Below are 18,928 nucleotides of genomic sequence, written 5' to 3'. Positions count from 1 at the left end.
ACTTGACATTCTGCCAGCACAAAATACATCAGCAGCACCTCCCAAACTAAAGTGAAACGCCGGACGCGTTTCGGGAATTCATTTTCCCTTCTTCTGCGGCGTATAGTTGAAAGTCACTGCAAGCCCAAATCAATGTCCGCACCTGCATTAAGTACCTGCCCCCCGGGCGTAGTTAAATGCAATGCCTTCTGGGTTTCGTAGTGCGTTATGAATTCTCCCCTGTGGGTGCGCTTGCAACAGAAATTACCAAAGTTCAAACCCCAGTGGGTAAATGGGACGGCTGACTGAAATTCTGTGCCCCGCTTTATGATTGTCAATTCTGGTGAGAGGGCGTTGTCCTGCAACCTTCGCCAGCTCACTTCCTCGCTCCTGCAGCTCCAAACACCCATCGGCGTGAGGACAGGAACCGCTCTTCTGCGGGGGGCCTCTCCTCGCGACCGAAGCCAGCCGCTATAAATCCATCAATAGCAGGTTACTCAAATTGAAGGAGACCACGCGAGGAAAAATTCGTTCAGGGTTTTACTTGACATTCTGCCAGCACAAAATACATCAGCAGCACCTCCCAAACTAAAGTGAAACGCCGGACGCGTTTCGGGAATTCATTTTCCCTTCTTCTGCGGCGTATAGTTGAAAGTCACTGCAAGCCCAAATCAATGTCCGCACCTGCATTAAGTACCTGCCCCCCGGGCGTGGTTAAATGCAATGCCTTCTGGGTTTCGTAGTGCGTTATGAATTCTCCCCTGTGGGTGCGCTTGCAACAGCAATTACCAAAGTTCAAACCCCAGTGGGTAAATGGGACGGCTGACTGCAATTCTGTGCCCCGCTTTATGATTGTCAATTCTGGTGAGAGGGCGTTGTCCTGCAACCTTCGCCAGCTCACTTCCTCGCTCCTGCAGCTCCAAACACCCATCGGCGTGAGGACAGGAACCGCTCTTCTGCGGGGGGCCTCTCCTCGCGACCGAAGCCAGCCGCTATAAATCCATCAATAGCAGGTTACTCAAATTAAAGGAGACCACGCGAGGAAAAATTTGTTCAGGGTTTTACTTGACATTCTGCCAGCACAAAATACATCAGCAGCACCTCCCAAACTAAAGTGAAACGCCGGACGCGTTTCGGGAATTCATTTTCCCTTCTTCTGCGGCGTATAGTTGAAAGTCACTGCAAGCCCAAATCAATGTCCGCACCTGCATTAAGTACCTGCCCCCCGGGCGTGGTTAAATGCAATGCCTTCTGGGTTTCGTAGTGCGTTATGAATTCTCCCCTGTGGGTGCGCTTGCAACAGCAATTACCAAAGTTCAAACCCCAGTGGGTAAATGGGACGGCTGACTGCAATTCTGTGCCCCACTTTATGATTGTCAATTCTGGTGAGAGGGCGTTGTCCTGCACCCTTCGCCAGCTCACTTCCTTGCTCCTGCAGCTCCAAACACCCATCAGCGTGAGGACAGGAACCGCTCTTCTGCGGGGGGCCTCTCCTTGCGACCGAAGCCAGCCGCTATAAATCCTTCAATAGCAGGTTACTCAAATTGAAGGAGACCACGCGAGGAAAAATTCGTTCAGGGTTTTACTTGACATTCTGCCAGCACAAAATACATCAGCAGCACCTCCCAAACTAAAGTGAAACGCCGGACGCGTTTCGGGAATTCATTTTCCCTTCTTCTGCGGCGTATAGTTGAAAGTCACTGCAAGCCCAAATCAATGTCCGCACCTGCATTAAGTACCTGCCCCCCGGGCGTGGTTAAATGCAATGCCTTCTGGGTTTCGTAGTGCGTTATGAATTCTCCCCTGTGGGTGCGCTTGCAACAGCAATTACCAAAGTTCAAACCCCAGTGGGTAAATGGGACGGCTGACTGCAATTCTGTGCCCCGCTTTATGATTGTCAATTCTGGTGAGAGGGCGTTGTCCTGCACCCTTCGCCAGCTCACTTCCTCGCTCCTGCAGCTCCAAACACCCATCGGCGTGAGGACAGGAACCGCTCTTCTGCGGGGGGCCTCTCCTTGCGACCGAAGCCAGCCGCTATAAATCCTTCAATAGCAGGTTACTCAAATTGAAGGAGACCACGCGAGGAAAAATTCGTTCAGGGTTTTACTTGACATTCTGCCAGCACAAAATACATCTGCAGCACCTCCCAAACTAAAGTGAAACGCCGGACGCGTTTTGGGAATTCATTTTCCCTTCTTCTGCGGCGTATAGTTGAAAGTCACTGCAAGCCCAAATCAATGTCCGCACCTGCATTAAGTACCTGCCCCCCGGGCATGGTTAAATGCAATGCCTTCTGGGTTTCGTAGTGCGTTATGAATTCTCCCCTGTGGGTGCGCTTGCAACAGCAATTACCAAAGTTCAAACCCCAGTGGGTAAATGGGACGGCTGACTGCAATTCTGTGCCCCGCTTTATGATTGTCAATTCTGGTGAGAGGGCGTTGTCCTGCAACCTTCGCCAGCTCACTTCCTCGCTCCTGCAGCTCCAAACACCCATCGGCGTGAGGACAGGAACCCCTCTTCTGCGGGGGGCCTCTCCTCGCGACCGAAGCCAGCCGCTATAAATCCATCAAGAAGGGAAAATGAATTCCCGAAACGCGTCCGGCGTTTCACTTTAGTTTGGGAGGTGCTGCTGATGTATTTTGTGCTGGCAGAATGTCAAGTAAAACCCTGAACAAATTTTTCCTCGCGTGGTCTCCTTCAATTTGAGTAACCTGCTATTGATGGATTCATAGCGGCTGGCTTCGGTCGCGAGGAGAGGCCCCCCGCAGAAGAGCGGTTCCTGTCCTCACGCCGATGGGTGTTTGGAGCTGCAGGAGCGAGGAAGTGAGCTGGCGAAGGTTGCAGGACAACGCCCTCTCACCAGAATTGACAATCATAAAGTGGGGCACAGAATTGCAGTCAGCCGTCCCATTTACCCACTGTGGTTTGAACTTTGGTAATTGCTGTTGCAAGCGCACCCACAGGGGAGAATTCATAACGCACTACGAAACCCAGAAGGCATTGCATTTAACCACGCCCGGGGGGCAGGTACTAAATGCAGGTGCGGACATTGATTTGGGCTTGCAGTGACTTTCAACTATACGCCGCAGAAGAAGGGAAAATGAATTCCCGAAACTCGTCCGGCGTTTCACTTTAGTTTGGGAGGTGCTGCTGATGTATTTTGTGCTGGCAGAATGTCAAGTAAAACCCTGAACGAATTTTTCCTCGCGTGGTCTCCTTCAATTTGAGTAACCTGCTATTGATGGATTTATAGCGGCTGGCTTCGGTCGCGAGGAGAGGCCCCCCGCAGAAGAGCGGTTCCTGTCCTCACGCCGATGGGTGTTTGGAGCTGCAGGAGCGAGGAAGTGAGCTGGCGAAGGTTGCAGGACAACGCCCTCTCACCAGAATTGACAATCATAAAGCGGGGCACAGAATTGCAGTCAGCCGTCCCATTTACCCACTGGGGTTTGAACTTTGGTAATTGCTGTTGCAAGCGCACCCACAGGGGAGAATTCATAACGCACTACGAAACCCAGAAGGCATTGCATTTAACCACGCCCGGGGGGCAGGTACTTAATGCAGGTGCGGACATTGATTTGGGCTTGCAGTGACTTTCAACTATACGCCGCAGAAGAAGGGAAAATGAATTCCCGAAACGCGTCCGGCGTTTCACTTTAGTTTGGGAGGTGCTGCTGATGTATTTTGTGCTGGCAGAATGTCAAGTAAAACCCTGAACGAATTTTTCCTCGCGTGGTCTCCTTCAATTTGAGTAACCTGCTATTGATGGATTTATAGCGGCTGGCTTCGGTCGCGAGGAGAGGCCCCCCGCAGAAGAGCGGTTCCTGTCCTCACGCCGATGGGTGTTTGGAGCTGCAGGAGCGAGGAAGTGAGCTGGCGAAGGTTGCAGGACAACGCCCTCTCACCAGAATTGACAATCATAAAGCGGGGCACAGAATTGCAGTCAGCCGTCCCATTTACCCACTGGGGTTTGAACTTTGGTAATTGCTGTTGCAAGCGCACCCACAGGGGAGGATTCATAACGCACTACGAAATCCAGAAGGCATTGCATTTAACCACGCCCGGGGGGCAGGTACTTAATGCAGGTGCGGACATTGATTTGGGCTTGCAGTGACTTTCAACTATACGCCGCAGAAGAAGGGAAAATGAATTCCCGAAACGCGTCCGGCGTTTCACTTTAGTTTGGGAGGTGCTGCTGATGTATTTTGGGCTGGCAGAATGTCAAGTAAAACCCTGAACGAATTTTTCCTCGCGTGGTCTCCTTCAATTTGAGTAACCTGCTATTGATGGATTTATAGCGGCTGGCTTCGGTCGCGAGGAGAGGCCCCCCGCAGAAGAGCGGTTCCTGTCCTCACGCCGATGGGTGTTTGGAGCTGCAGGAGCGAGGAAGTGAGCTGGCGAAGGTTGCAGGACAACGCCCTCTCACCAGAATTGACAATCATAAAGCGGGGCACAGAATTGCAGTCAGCCGTCCCATTTACCCACTGGGGTTTGAACTTTGGTAATTGCTGTTGCAAGCGCACCCACAGGGGAGAATTCATAACGCACTACGAAACCCAGAAGGCATTGCATTTAACCACGCCCGGGGGGCAGGTACTTAATGCAGGTGCGGACATTGATTTGGGCTTGCAGTGACTTTCAACTATACGCCGCAGAAGAAGGGAAAATTAATTCCCGAAACGCGTCCGGCGTTTCACTTTAGTTTGGGAGGTGCTGCTGATGTATTTTGTGCTGGCAGAATGTCAAGTAAAACCCTGAACTAATTTTTCCTCGCGTGGTCTCCTTCAATTTGAGTAACCTGCTATTGATGGATTTATAGCGGCTGGCTTCGGTCGCGAGGAGAGGCCCCCCGCAGAAGAGCGGTTCCTGTCCTCACGCCGATGGGTGTTTGGAGCTGCAGGAGCGAGGAAGTGAGCTGGCGAAGGTTGCAGGACAACGCCCTCTCACCAGAATTGACAATCATAAAGCGGGGCACAGAATTGCAGTCAGCCGTCCCATTTACCCACTGGGGTTTGAACTTTGGTAATTGCTGTTGCAAGCGCACCCACAGGGGAGAATTCATAACGCACTACGAAACCCAGAAGGCATTGCATTTAACCACGCCCGGGGGGCAGGTACTTAATGCAGGTGCGGACATTGATTTGGGCTTGCAGTGACTTTCAACTATACGCCGCAGAAGAAGGGAAAATGAATTCCCGAAACGCGTCCGGCGTTTCACTTTAGTTTGGGAGGTGCTGCTGATGTATTTTGTGCTGGCAGAATGTCAAGTAAAACCCTGAACGAATTTTTCCTCGCGTGGTCTCCTTCAATTTGAGTAACCTGCTATTGATGGATTTATAGCGGCTGGCTTCGGTCGCGAGGAGAGGCCCCCCGCAGAAGAGCGGTTCCTGTCCTCACGCCGATGGGTGTTTGGAGCTGCAGGAGCGAGGAAGTGAGCTGGCGAAGGTTGCAGGACAACGCCCTCTCACCAGAATTGACAATCATAAAGCGGGGCACAGAATTGCAGTCAGCCGTCCCATTTACCCACTGGGGTTTGAACTTTGGTAATTGCTGTTGCAAGCGCACCCACAGGGGAGAATTCATAACGCACTACAAAACCCAGAAGGCATTGCATTTAACCACGCCCGGGGGGCAGGTACTTAATGCAGGTGCGGACATTGATTTGGGCTTGCAGTGACTTTCAACTATACGCCGCAGAAGAAGGGAAAATGAATTCCCGAAACGCGTCCGGCGTTTCACTTTAGTTTGGGAGGTGCTGCTGATGTATTTTGTGCTGGCAGAATGTCAAGTAAAACTCTGAACGAATTTTTCCTCGCGTGGTCTCCTTCAATTTGAGTAACCTGCTATTGATGGATTTATAGCGGCTGGCTTCGGTCGCGAGGAGAGGCCCCCGCAGAAGAGCGGTTCCTGTCCTCACGCCGATGGGTGTTTGGAGCTGCAGGAGCGAGGAAGTGAGCTGGCGAAGGTTGCAGGACAACGCCCTCTCACCAGAATTGACAATCATAAAGCGGGGCACAGAATTGCAGTCAGCCGTCCCATTTACCCACTGGGGTTTGAACTTTGGTAATTGCTGTTGCAAGCGCACCCACAGGGGAGAATTCATAACGCACTACGAAACCCAGAAGGCATTGCATTTAACCACGCCCGGGGGGCAGGTACTTAATGCAGGTGCGGACATTGATTTGGGCTTGCAGTGACTTTCAACTATACGCCGCAGAAGAAGGGAAAATTAATTCCCGAAACGCGTCCGGCGTTTCACTTTAGTTTGGGAGGTGCTGCTGATGTATTTTGTGCTGGCAGAATGTCAAGTAAAACCCTGAACGAATTTTTCCTCGCGTGGTCTCCTTCAATTTGAGTAACCTGCTATTGATGGATATATATATATATATATATATATATATATATATATATATATATATATATATATATATATATATATATAATTATATATATAAATATGTATATATATTACCTACTGGCAGTCGCCAGTAGGTAGTTATAGTTAGGACCTTGTTACATAGGAAATCCGCAACATTCTATTAGGAATAACTTTGGCGCCGGTTGAGGAATTTGCTTGTAATTTTCCAAACTTTTGGCCAGCTCCGCTGCGCTCCTTCCCTGAAAGTCTCGGGTAGATTCGTCAAGCGGGGTCCGAGAAAAAAGGGGGGTCCTAAAACTTGTTTTCCCCATGTTAATTTCCATAGGACCTTTAGACACGGCTACAGACCGAACCGCTGAACGGAATTACACCAAACTTGGCAAAATGGTAGAGTCTGGTACGCAGATCACGCTTTTGGTTAAATAGTGTAAATCCCTCCAGTAGTTCCTGAGAAAATTAAAGTTGAAATCAAGTATATATCTATAAGCGCGCACTGTGCGCATACCTTGCCGTGCACGAGCTTCATGCTGATTGGCTGCCACTGTCTGTCAACACTCCAAAACAGAAATGGATGGCAGCCATCTTGTGCCTCAGTAGACTGAGGCACAACAAAGCAGAAAAAAAGTGTACAACTCAAAAAGGGGGCAGGGTAGAAGCACCCTGATCCCCTAGGCCTGCTCAGGGGGTCCCACAGGGACACCCAAGGCGAAAAAAAAAAAAGAAAAAAAATTGAAAAATCGCGGGGTGCGCGCACCCCATGATTCCCCCCCCCAATTTTTTTTTTTTGCCTTGGGGGTCCTTGTGGGAACCCCTGAGCAGGCCTAGGGGGTCAGGGTGCTTCTACCCTGCCCCTTTTTGAGTTCTAAAACTTCTCGAGCACAAGCTGCATGCTCATTGGCTTTCAACACTTCAAACCAGGAAGCGTTGGCAGCCATCTTGTGCTCGGTAGACCGAAGCACAAGAAAGCAGAAAAACAAACGTGTAGAACACAAAAAGGGGGCAGGGTAGAAGCACCCTGACCCCCTAGGCCTGCTCATGAGATCCCACAAGGACCCCCAAGGCCAAAAATGTTTTTTTTTAAAAACCCGGTATGTTTATTTAAAAATTACCCCCCAGGGGGACCAAATTGTGGGGGCATAGTGATAAAGAAGTGTGGGGGGTGCCCAATCCCCCCCTACACTGCCCCGGGGACCGCCGCCCTCCGGGGCAAAGCAACGCAGCCCCCTGGCGCACACTGGAGGCTCCTGGTGGGCTAGTTGCCTCCCAGGGACCCCCAGTATGCAAGGGGAATTAGTTCCCCCTCTGCAAACGCGCCCGTGGGCTGCGCTGCAGAGAGGTGTAAAAAAGGGTGTGGACTCATTACACCTCTCTGCTATGCTGCCCCCTGGGGAATACTGGAGGTTCCTGGTGGGCTAGTTGGCCCCCAGGGCCCCCCAGTATGCAAGGGGAATTAGTTCCCCCTTTGCAAACGCGTCAGGGGGCTGGGTTGCAGAGAGGTGTACAAACATTTTTTATCAATTTATATTAAAAATATGTAATGTAATTTAAAAAAATATATATCTAGAAATAAAAAAATTATAATAATATAGTAAATCAGTATAAAAAATATAACAATTATTACATTAAAAAAATTTCATTTACAAAATCATTGAAATTCACTGAAAAAACCATAGGTTACAGCCACGTTATAGTTAGGAATTAGCATTTAAAAAAACCTTTGAAATTCACTAAAAAAAACGTAGGTTTTACACACGTTATAGTTAGGAATTAGCATTTAAAAAACCTTTGAAATTCACTGAAAAAACCATAGGTTTTACACACGTTATAGTTAGGAATTAGCATTTAAAAAACCTAGCAAATTCATTGAAAAAACCATAGGTTTTATATCAGTTATAGTTAGCTGGACAATTTACTCATACAAAACCATTGAAATTCCCACGTTATAGTTAGTTGTACTCATTATAACTGGCGCGCCCGCAAAGCACTGCTAATGACGTCACATATTACATCACTCATGACATAGTCAGTGACATCACTCATGACATCACTGATGACATCTCAATTGACATCACTGATGACATCATCCAGTGAATGTGTATCTTTCTGAAAAAAAAAATATATATTTTATATATGTGTACCTAAACATCGATGGAAGAACAAACGATTAAATTAGAGTTTAAATGGATGTTTTTTTTTTAATTGATTGTATAACTAATTTATTAAGTGTATGTTACTAAATATATGTATTACCAAATATTGTTGAAAGCTGTAAATATCTGTCTCCCTTTATCTATAGACGGATGCTTAGGTTGGTGAGTAGCTACATGATTGTCTATATGGGTTATTAGTTAGTTTTTTGAGTATTAGTATGAGTGTCTTTTAAGTTTGGTGGGAGGTATTACTTTGTGCATATATGAATGAATGAGTGCCTTACTGTTTGCATATGTTTTGAAGACAGCATGTGTGCACGACTGTATGGATGGATGAGGTGTGTATAGGTGTGTTAGTGAGTGAATGACTGTCAGAATCATTTCTGAGTAACTACATATGTTTTAAATTACTATAAGTAAGAATTGATGCATATAGATAAGTATGTGTGAGAGTGAGAAATTGTAAGAGTTTCTGTATAAATACTTTTTTGTTCCTATAAGAGATAGTTTTAGTAAAAAAATATGTGTACGTTTCTGTAGAAGTAAGAGTAGTGGTGTATGTATAGCTGTATAAGCAAGTGTATGGTTGTTTTATAATTTATTTGCTTGTGTGAGTATGTGTGTGTAACTCTAAGGATGAGTGTCGTTTTGTAACAAAATGTATAGATGAATGAGTATTTATGACGATTGAGTATGTGTATGAGTAACTATATAGATATGTTGGTGAATGAGCGAATGTGTATGTTGATTTTGCAATTTCTGAATAGATTGTTGTAAGTGGAATTAGTTTCTCCATTGTTTTGTAATTATTTGATTCTATTTTTCAATGTGTGTATCAAAACTTATATTACACTGAGAGAGAGTCTGCCATTTTTTCACAAGGATGATGTCATCAGTGATGTCATTTGAGATGTCATCAGTGATGTCATGAGTGATGGTGATGTCATGAGTGATGTAATATGTGACGTCATTAGCAGTGCTTTGCGGGCGCGCCAGTTATAATGAGTACAACTAACTATAACGTGGGAATTTCAATGGTTTTGTATGAGTAAATTGTCCAGCTAACTATAACTGATATAAAACCTATGGTTTTTTCAATGAATATATATATATATATATCCACAACGACTAGCGGCTCTCTTTTCAGCTGGATATCAATGGCGCATCTATGGCTGTGTGGGTCCATTACAACAGCAGAGCCAAGCTTTATCTACATCAGCCACAATACTTCAAAAAGAAGTCAGATTGAGGGGGGCGCGAGAGGGCGCACAGTGGAATGGCTGCCTCTTGAGACAGCTCCGCCGGCTAGGTTTGAGACGCGATGGTAAAGTGTGTCTAGCAGACTCAAAATCTGCACCAGAGAGCGGAAACGTGTGTTGGAAGATGTTGGCACTGCCCTGAGCGGCATTATACGTCTATTCCCACGCCGCTACTGCTGTAAAATTGCGTTGGAAGCAGAGTGCAAGTCGGGACTCGTGCCCGGCAAGATGGCGGTGCCCTGTGGCAGTGACGGGCAGAAACACTATTAAGTGAACGGGAGGTCAGACGCGGTGTGCGCTTATGGATTCCACCCTGCTTGCTCAAGCCGGGACGAAGCACTTAATTCTACCGTGGCCTGTGACCCTGGCTGCACTATCGTGGGACCCGCATACCGGATATAGAGCGAGCCACAGCCTATCGGCTCAAAATGGCAGCTACCGCGGCTGGCGGTGTAGGCTGCTGCCTGCATGGCGATTCTGGGCTACCTGGAGCGCGACTGGTGGTGCGCAATGCCTGTGCTTGAGTCCCAAATTGCTTACCACATCTCTGGAGCCCGGATGGATATGTTGGCCTGGTTGGACTCAAAATATGCGTACCCTTCTACCTGCCTCATGCACGGTCATTAAACTGGTGGGACCTGTAACTATCTGATGTGGTACCTGCGACTGGGGAGCTGTGCCGGAGCGTGTATCGCCGCTTTACCAGGCGAGATGTTGTGACTGCGCACCCATTCCTGTAAATAACGCTGGAGCTGCCCTGTGCGCCTGCTGACGGTGCCGTGTGAGGCCCGCGCTGACTGCAATCTCTTTGCCGGGAGGGCCCAGCGCCACGAAATCGACGCGGCTGACCAGGTGCGTGCTGTGGTGGGAATCCCTATGCTACATAACTCACGTTGGTGGTTATTGTCTGCAATCAGTGCCCCTGGGGTGTGCCACCAGCCTTGTGCCTTGTCCTCGTGGTGGGGGGTATGCTCGCTGCGGGTCCTTGTTGCTACAGTGGTGACACCGCACTGTCCTGCATTTCATGGCTGATCTGTAGACAACTGGTGGAGGTGCGACATTTCAGGCAGCTGAACAGGTGCGCCGGTGGTGATCGCATTTTGAACCACTCATCTTTAGTTCCCGTGCCAGTGTGGTTCACTCACGACAACATGGGGAAGCCAGATAAGCAGCAGGCCAAGCTAACATTCGACACCAAAAAAAGTGCTAAAGGGGCGACAACGCAGTCTGATATCGAACAGAGGCATCTAACAGCATGGCACAGGTACTAAAAGCCATACAAAAAAGTCTACCAGATGTGCACGAGAAGTTGGACACCATTACCCAGCGAGAGGACAACATGGCGGCACAGTTGGATAAGCACGGAGAATGCCTTGTCGAAGCTGAAGCCCAAATTTCTGCAGTGTAGGACCAGTGACACACCACAACTCAGAAATGCACAGACATGGAAAGACTCTTGGATGTTATAAAAATAAGGCGGAGGATTTGGAAGCGAGATCCCGGCGCAATAACATCTGAATCTCAGGAATTCCGCAATCCACAAACACAGGAAAGATAGAAAGCTATGTGGAGGACCTGATCCGTAACGTCTTTGGTACAGAACACCTTTCATCAGTATTGCTGGTAGAGCGCGCACAAAGGTCCCCAGCTCCGAGGTCAAAACCAGGTGCGACTCCACGACCTATTGTTCCTCGCCTCCTTAATTATAGGGACCGTGATGTCATCTTGAGGATGGCCTGCGAGAAACAGCAAATCAATTATCAGGGAAACGCCCTTGAGTTTTATCCAGATTTCACCATGACTGTCCAACTAGCGCGTAAAGAATGTACCCCGGCAAAAAAGAAGTTACGCAAACTAGGAATTCTTTAAACTCCGAAAACGGCACAGAAATTCATTAAAGAACTAGGCCAAAGACGTTGAGAACAGAAACTCGCAGAGCAGAACCAAGACTCGCACTGAGCACCACCCTTGAGGTTAAGGTGCTCGTACTTCTACTCGTCACGACCTGGTAAGCCACATTTAGCCAAATATTGTTGTGGGGGACTATATTAACGTGGACGCACGGAACTGTCACAAACTTTTTGGTGCCTTGAAGCCCGACTGCCGACTCTCTGGGCACAATGTGCGCTGCAGTACCTTCTCTGGCTGGCATAATTCCGAACACTGGGTGTTTATAAAGGCCCGGACTAGTAGATGGTGCCCGGAGTCCCATATAGGGTGACCATTTACACGAGATAGCCAGACGTCGAATATACGGAATTAGAGCTGTCTCTAACTGGGTTGAATGACATGGAGTACTTGTGCAGACTAACTGTGTTGGTGCCTGTCTATTACTGTGTATGCGGAACACTGTCCTGCAGAAAACTAGCGACTCACCAGATTAAGCTCTGGGGCCTTGAGCGGGGTTAGCACCTAGACAGGACTGAGTGGGTTACTGACCTGAGTATCGCTTCAAGCATTGAAATTGGAACTATTGTAGATGTGTACTCCAAAACTCTTAGGGGGCATCAGATCCACACTGACATAATATCAAGCGTATGCAGATGATGAACTTAGATATGTTACCAAACGTCAAGTGGCGAGATCTTACAGGGAAAATGGTAGTCCTGGCAAAGCATTGGCAGCTAAAATATGCGCAGGATGCCCACCACAAGTAATTCGAGCAATCCGTATTCAGTACGTGTTCTACATCATGATACTCAGGGTATATTGAGGGAATTTGTGTCCACTCACGGTGAGTTGTATGCCGCACGGCCTACTGCCTCCCCAGAGGACATCATGCATTATTTGGAAGACGTATCGATAGCATGGCTGTCTGATGCGCAAAGAGAGTATCTATCCTTGCCGATCACAGTAGAGGAGGTAACTGCAGTTATTAAATCACTTCCCAATGGAAAGGCACCAGGCCCTGATGGGTTCACATGTGAATTTTATAGGTGGCTCCTCATCTGGTGGCAATGTATGGGGTTGCTCACGATAAATTAATATTACCGCAAATATTGAAAGAAGCCCTGTTGAGAGCTCTGTTGAAGCCCAATAAAGATCCAGAATATTGTGATTCTTATAGACCATTGTCCCTCATCAATGTGGACACGAAAATCCTGTCCAAACTATTGACCGCCAGATTGCAGCCACTGATGGCGAACTTGATCCTAACCGATCAATCGGGGTTTATCCCATCACGGTCGATGGCCCTTAACGCCAGAACACTTTTTGCGTTATCGCATTATCTGACCCCCCAGTACCAAGGCTGCTGCAATCTTGTTGGATGCGGCTAAAGCTTTTGATTCTATAGCAAGGCCATATCTACATACGATACTGCGCCGTATGGGCTTCCCCCCTATGTTTCTACAATGGGTTCAGGTGCTGTACACGGCGCCGACGGCGCGCATAAAAATCAACAAATGCATATCTGACACCATATCTATAGCACGGGGGACACGGCAGGGTTGCCCTCTGTCCCCCCTGCTGTTTGCTATAGCGCTTGAGCCACTGGCTTGTAAGATAAGACAGGGACATCACTACTCAGCGCTTCAGTTCCCGCAGAGACGTTTGCATATATCGTTATACGCAGACGATATGATGTTATATGTCAGGGACCCAGCGCAACATTTAAACCCACTATTGCGGGAGTACATCAAGTTTGGGCAACAGTCGGGACTTAAAATCACTGGTCTAAATCACTAATTATACCACTAATAGATACCACCCAACTGCACCCGACGTACTACCTGCTAGAGTGGCAACCAGAACCAGTCTTGTAACACCGGGACCCAGAAGTAGTTATTTGCACAAATTACCGCAGGGCAGTCAGTGCGCTGGAAGAGAAAATAGAGAGATGGATCCAGTTACCACTATCGCTTGATGATCGTCTGGCCATTGTGAAGATGGTCATTCTGCCAAAAACTTCTCTATCTTTTTAATAATATCCCCATTAAACCACCCATGTCGGTGTTTCACAGAATCTCACTTATGACACTACGTCTGATATGGGCAGGTAAGCAGGCCCGGATCGAACGCTACCCTACTCACAGGGTGAGTTTAGAGTCCCTGATTTTATGTTATATTATTTATGCGCACAAGCACAAAACACCCATTTCTGGTATCACAAAGTCCCTTACGTCACCCATGTTGCAATTGAGGAAGGGGATGCACAACCGATCCCGCTAACTGTGATCATAACGCATGGCAGAATCCCGCTTCATAACCGAGATATTAACACAATAGGCACAACGAACAATGCTTGGCATATGATGGGCCGCAAGGCACATAAACTGCCCTTGTATGCTTCTGCGCTTCCACTAAATTAACATCCGTAGCTATCAGTGACACAAGAAGAGGTGGGTATTGGATTACTCAGGCAAGTAGGCATTGACACTATGGGCGACCTGTATTGTGACGGGGTGTTTAAAACGTTGGATGACCTTTTATTTATTAGTGACCAAACACTATTATTTAAGTTTACCTATCACAGATTACAAGGGGCTATAAAGAAACTGTACCCATCTTACCCAGCGGAACCGCAGCAATTTACAAGACTACAGTTGCTACTCACCACTTCCACCCCTAGACATATGGTATCCAAAATATATGTCCATTTCCAATAAGATATAGTAGAAACTGCGCAAAAAGAACTAGAGAAATAGAATGAATGTTTAGACACCCCTGTGACAGAACAGTAATTGGCCACGACTGGAGCACTGACAGGTTTACTGACACCTAATGGGAACATACATATATTGCATTTCATCAGACCAACTACACACCTGCAAGGCTTTGCAGGTATGGCCTACGTATGGACTCCAAGTGTCAACGTTGTAATGCTGAGAATGCAGATTTTATACACCTTGCATGGGCCTGTACAGTAGTACAGTAGTCGGATTATTGGTCGAAGGTGACACAAATATTAGGTGATATGGTGGGCACACCTATTGAATGTAATGTTCGTACATGTCTATTAGGCCTGATTCCAGGAGTCCGCTCTATAAAGCGCAAGTTTTGTGCAATTGCATTACTCATGGCTAAACGTAGGATATCATTGGGCCAAGGGTCAAACATTGGATTCAAGATTTGGTTATTGCAAGGACACTCTGCAAACTTATGAGGAAGAACTACCTAAGGGATCGAGACCTCGAGACTACTGGAAATATTTCATAGAATACTTGAAAACAAACAATGTTGACTAATTGTATGTATCAGCTACATTATGGTCATTTATTGCTATGTATAATGCTGTATAGTCACACATGGACGAGGAATGTTGTGGTGCAATGGTCTGTATGTTAATTTTTTTTGTTTGACATCATATCTCTTTTTTGAAATGCCAATAAACAAACTTAAAAAAAAAAAAAAGAAGTCAGATCACAGTGAAGGTAAGTGATTTTCTTTATTTCATTACTCCGTTATATCAAACAGTCATCTTACAGAGGCTAACGAATTCCCTACGCGTTTCGGGCTTATTGAGACCTTGGTCATGGGTAGATTCAACATAATTTTGAACAGCTGTTAAGTACCAATTCAGATAACATCATGTCCTGTTTGCTACTCCTGCAGGATTCTGGTATGTGTAATGCACAAAGTGAATAAATAGTGAATATGAAAAATGAAGAGTAAATGTAAACAATGTATTACTAAAAACTTAAGGCAAGGATATTATTTCTCAAGTTTATACAAATAATTTGCAGATTAGAATGTGAATCCCTGCGTGAATAATACCGGCAGTACTGTGATCACTTGAAATCCTCTGGGGTTCTTTGCTCTTTTTGCCTAAACTGAGGTCTGGTTATAATATTATGAAAGATTTACTTGAAATCCATTAATTATATTAGAGTATACCAATACCTCCTACTTTAATGTAAGGGTATGTTATCAAATTGATCTTGTGAGATCAAATTATATTGCGTTGACACCAATAGAAGGTTCTTATTGGCGCAGCATTACTGGTTAATTTGTCATTAATCTTTTAAATGATTTTAAGCACCCTCTGCTGTATCGTATTACTAGGGATCTCACAATTCATGGCATTTAGGGCTGGAATGAAGTTTAAGATAGTGCCCAATTATTGGATCATATTTACATGTATATGTGTATAGCGCACTCTACTAGATCGTACTGCTCGGTATTTCACAATTTATGTTATTAGCAGGGATAATATTTCAGCTAGTGACTCAATTATTGGATCGTATTCGTATTATTACATATATGTATGCAGTCACGTTTTTTTACCCTTGCGTAAAAGTGACATGTGCAAGGTGATTCATAAAAACAGCCAGTCCATGTAGTCTTTTTCGCGAGAAAAGTCAGAACATAATCAATATATTACAAATGTATGTACAGTTCTTCGTTCTGATCATTCCATGTGGGGTGAGAGTATGTAGGTTGAAGATGTGCCATGATTCACTTTGTCTTAATTTGCATTCACGGTCACTTCCCCGCTCATGACGTTCTACTTGTTCAGTTGCCCAGATTGTTAGTTCCTTCCAATCACTGTCATGATGGGTCTCCATGTGCTTGGCCACTGCGTTGCTCCGATCTTTATTTGCCGTTGCTCGCACATGTTCCATAATACGCTTTCTAAGTTTGCATATTTCAAGCCACAAGGACATTCAATGACGTACACTGCGTATTGACTTTTGCATGTGATGTGTTGGTTTATTGTCCTTTCCTGTATATCTGTTTTTGCGATTTGACACACTTTGCAATTACTACATTTGAAAAAACTGGTTTGTTATACCAATTTGAAACACTCTTCTTTTCTTTGTGGAAATGGCTATGTACCAATTTGTCTTTCAAGTTTTTAGTTCGTCTGAAAGTTATGTTGGGTTTATTACCCGTGATATTATCCACTGTCTGGTTCAATTTTAAGATAATCCAGTTCTTCTTCAAGATCCTTTTGATGTCTTTAGCTTCTACCAGGAGTATTGTAATCAGACGGATTGGTTCCCTTTGTTCGGAAATATTCATTTTGTTCTCTGTTTTCAATAAGTCTATTCTTTGTTTTTGTGCGGTTTGGTTAAGGCAGGAGATGATTGTTTCTTGGCTACATGCTCTTCTTTTGAACCTCTGAGATGTAACATTGCAATGTTTCTTCCATTCTTCTTCTTCTTGTGAGCAGATCCTATGTATCCTTAAGAATTCTTCGTATGGGATGTTCTTGATAATGGATGATGGAAACTTTGGGCGTGAAGGATAGAATTAGTTGCAGTTTCTTTTCTAAGTAGAGTTGTTCGGATTTTATTCTCATGGATGTATACTTCTGTATGCAGAAACACAACTCATGATTAACATATTAAGTATGTAAATTTCAACTTAGTATAGGTTGAAATCAATACCTCCAAGTACTCAGCAAACTTATCTTCTGTTCCATCCCAGATGAGAAAGAGATCATCTATATATCTCAGCCACATGATGGTTTTTTATTCACATATTGATCGTACTGTGATTTCCAGGCCAGTTGTTGCTCACACCACCCCCTTGTTAGGCAGGCGTAGCTTGGGCTAAATAAAAACCCAATCAAATGGTGGGAAGTACTCTCACTTAAAAAATATTTAGAAGTAAAAAGAATAGCCAGAGGGTTGTGCATAACCTTTATGCCAAGTTACCAAGACGCAAGCAACAAATTATTACAGGAATGGGATGAACACATTTTGAATTCGTAAATGGGTCTGATTGTAATTCTAATTAAACACACTCAGATTGCAGTAAGTAACTTCCAGGAACAACTAAAGGAATTTGAGAAAGAAATAGCCGGCACGGATTGAAACCCTGGAATGAAAAAACGTAAAGAGGAAATAGAAAAACAAATTGAAAAACATGAAGAAAGTGTCCAAGCATGTAGACAAACCAAATTCCAACCGGACAAGGAAGACTATAGCGAGGGTCGGATCTTTACCTATGCTAGGAAGTTTAATGCTTGAAAACATCAAGAAAAATTGGATAGTTAAAACCAACACATCTGGAAGTCTGTCATCATTGACATCTACAGACCTGAGTGAAGGGGAATCTGACTAAATAGGAGAAAGAATAAGGTGCACTTTTTTTTAGTAGCCTTGAGATTGGCACTCCAACAAAAACATTTGGAGAAAAACAGGGGAGTCCTGATACACACCTTCAAGGGAAGAGGAAGAGGACGCGGAATGGGGAAAGGAAGCAGACACAAAGAGGAAAAAGATACAACATCAAAAGAAAAATTAGGAGCAGCAACGGGGAGCATGAAACAAAAGAGGATATAAATGACAAAGAAGATGACCTGGTGGTTGTTAATCTATCCAAAAGACCTACGTCAGAGGATGAGATCTCTTTGATAAAACAAGGTTTACGTTTTTATCCTGTAAGCCATACGGATCTAGCACAGACTCAAATTGATCTCTACAAATATATAAGATAGAATTATAGAGCTAAGACCTTTGCAGAAAGCAGCAAAACTGATGAACAGAAACTAATATTAATAAAACCGGACATGGATCTGAATGTAGACGACTTGAGAAATCTACTAACATTAATTGGCTTAGAAAATGAGGGAGAGGAATTCGGGACTTCCCAACTTGACAACTACTGCCCTTGGACGGGGGCAGGAATGAGAGGACAATATATTTCTTTTACCCGCAATTACCACCTTGGAATAAGATTGATATATTCCATGAATCTGTAATTCAAGAGATCTATAAGATAAATAAACGAAAATACATCAATAACCTGATGTCAGCAGAAAGAGAAGCGCTCTATAATTTATAACATGATGAATCCATAGAGGTTAAAATTGCCGACAAGGGTGGAAATGTCATCATTATGGACAAGGAAGATTATTTCAAGGAAGCCCTCTCCCAACTTAAAAACAAGAATTAATATCAAATATTGAAAGATAACCCAATAGGGAAATATAAGATGGAATTGGAAAATCACCTCAAAGAATGGACACATGACAACCTACTAGATGAAGAGGAACGTAAATATATAACAACTGATTATCCCACAGTACCTACTGTGTACTTGATGCCAAAAAAAATCATAAACATCCAACAAAACCCCCGGGAAGACCTATTATCTCAGCCAAAGGTGCACTTCTGGAACCGATTGCCAATTAAATTGACTACTTCCTAATGCCCTTTGTGCAAGACTTAAATTCATATCTCAAGGACACTTGTGATTTTCTGAGACATCTTCAA

The sequence above is a fragment of the Lissotriton helveticus genome, chromosome 5_1 (assembly GCF_964261635.1).
Source record: "Lissotriton helveticus chromosome 5_1, aLisHel1.1, whole genome shotgun sequence".
Classification (NCBI taxonomy): domain Eukaryota; kingdom Metazoa; phylum Chordata; class Amphibia; order Caudata; family Salamandridae; genus Lissotriton; species Lissotriton helveticus.
Note: the sequence above shows the minus strand (reverse complement) of the source record.